A 2,500-nucleotide genomic window follows, 5' to 3' on the forward strand; every position below is an offset into this window, starting at 1 on the left:
TGAAAGAAAGATCAACTCACCCGCCTAAGTTCAACTTAAAACCATTGGGGCCTGTTGAGAAATCGAGGTGCTGCGACCCGAGAAAAAGGTAACCTTAACCGTAGATCCACTTAACCGAGTTCAACACAAGCGGAGTCGACTGCACATCATGTGTGAGTGTACGGAGATGAGAGCCTGATCCAGCTTCGAACTTGGTGCACAGAGTTCCGAGGTTATTAATGAAGCATCTCGTGGCCTAGAGCTTAAAGTGTTCGCCTCTTATTTAAAGCTTCCGGGTTCGAATCCAGGTAGCGATAGGGGGAAAATGTTTTCTCTAAAATTGTCCCCTTTCCTCTCCTTTCTTGCTCTTTAGCAATGTTCTGTCATCTGCTTTCGTCTCCATCTTCCTCCCTCACCCCCCTTGCCCCCTCTTCTGGGCCCCTGACTCTTTTTGCAGCCGTTCTTTCTACTGCTACTTCTTGGCTCCTACTGTTCTCTTTCAGCCACTCCCCTGATCTTATGGTAGGAAAAATCTGTTCTCTTTCAGCCACTCCCCTGATCTTATGGTAGGAAAGATCTGTTCTCTTTCAGCCACTCCCCTGATCTTATGGTAGGAAAGATCTGTTCTCTTTCAGCCACTCCCCTGATCTTATGTGGGAAAGATCTACACCTTGCCCTCTCGGACAAGGGCGAAAAAACTCGGAGGTCCCGTGTGCAAGTTGTGCACTTTACAGATCCCTTGGTAGTCTAAAATCGATAAGAGTAGGTTTCGGCCGCCACCCGAGCTAAATTCAAAATTTCCTGCCGCGTTCATATGACCTTATGCAGTTGTGGGCGGCGTAAAACACTTGCCAACCCCCCAAAAAAAAACAAAAAAACAAAAACAAAAACAACAAAAACAAAACACACACAAAAAACAACCAACAACAACAACAACAACAACAAAAACAGCATCTTGATTGTGAGTTGATCGTGTGTCATCACTTTGAGAACAAACAAGTTGCTTGGTTTGGTGTTTACACGTTCTTTGCGTTACCACTCCTCTCGCTACATACATGTCTCTATGTCGTTCTTGTTATTTCTGCTTTGCTTAGTGATTATGTTCACTCGGTCTACGAAAAATATTTCCCCCCTTTTTTAAACCTGTTGTCAGAATCGGTTAGCATCCAGCTGGACATCATCATCGTCATCACTGCCTTTCTCACTCTGCATCAAGGTACATGATTGTATTGGCTACTAACAAACACTTTCCACCTTTCCCTATCCCGGGCTAATTTCTTGATATTATTTAATAAATATCGTCCCACTTTCCTGTACACCAGTCTCAGTCTCAGTGGGTTTTCTTTAGGATCCATGTGGCCTTCCCCTCGATATCTATTCAATTGGACAGAATCTCCAAATTGTTGTTTAATGTTTTAAAAAGTCTTTGTCTTTTTGGACTCGATAGTCGTTAACTATGACACCAATCTTCCCTCCAACGTTACCTTTCCCTGAGACAATTTCCTCCATAGCTCTTAAGTACGGAACAAAGATGAGACACCAACGCATAAATCGAGGCATTGACATACAGATTTATAATCCCCTGTACAGTTTTGTCGCCCAATATTGTTCGCCGGCTTTTCACCACCTGAATATTTTAAAAAAAACATGTTTCAACTGTTGTGAGAGCCCGTGGTCATGAAACTTGTGGGTTTTTTTCTAGCCAAGCCCTTTTCATTACACGTTGTGCTGAGTGCTGAAAACAACCAAACAAGCAGTTTAGTTCAAAACATACTTTTTTACACACACTAAAGCTGATAATCATTCTACAGATGTGACCACCTGAGGAGAAGAGAGGCGACATTCCTTATTTTTAGAAAAAGTAGGCTTTGTTATGGCCCAAGGCAAACGTGTTTGCACCAACGCGTGTCTTATAGATGGTGTGTGTGTGGCTGAGCTGATAATATTAGGCCAAAGTTGATAAGAAAAAGAAAGTAAACAGATTAATGTGCAGGATTACTTTGGCTTTTTTTCCATGAACTAAAATAAAAGAAGATATGACTTCACCTGTGCGCATCTGGGTTGGGAAAGGTGATGTTTTAGAAAGCAGGTAGTGGTGCATTTTTATAGTTTTTTCAGATGAAATGTACACATAAGAAATACGAATGCCAAATAGCAAGTTCAAATGCCACATCGAAAGTTTCACGCCACATAAAAAGTTCAAATGTACAATAGGAAATTTTAGTGCACAATTGTGCCTAACAAATTCAAACGTACAAATAGCAAATCCAAATGTAACGTAACACAATAGAAAGTTCAAATGCCACATAGCAAAAGCAAATTTCCTCCATGGGTGGTTAGCGGGTGCTCTGGTGTGGTTTGCTTCTTCTTTCCTATCAAACATCTGTCGTCCTTATCTCCCCTTCCTCTTTTTTATGCTTGTTACTCTCTTGTAACACTTCTAATCTTCTGGCGCTCATATGACCTTATGCAGTTGCGAGCGCCGTGAAACCCTCTACTAAAACTAAATTAAACTGAAATA

Source organism: Aplysia californica, unplaced genomic scaffold, assembly GCF_000002075.1.
Source record: "Aplysia californica isolate F4 #8 unplaced genomic scaffold, AplCal3.0 scaffold00424, whole genome shotgun sequence".
Lineage (NCBI taxonomy): Eukaryota > Metazoa > Mollusca > Gastropoda > Aplysiida > Aplysiidae > Aplysia > Aplysia californica.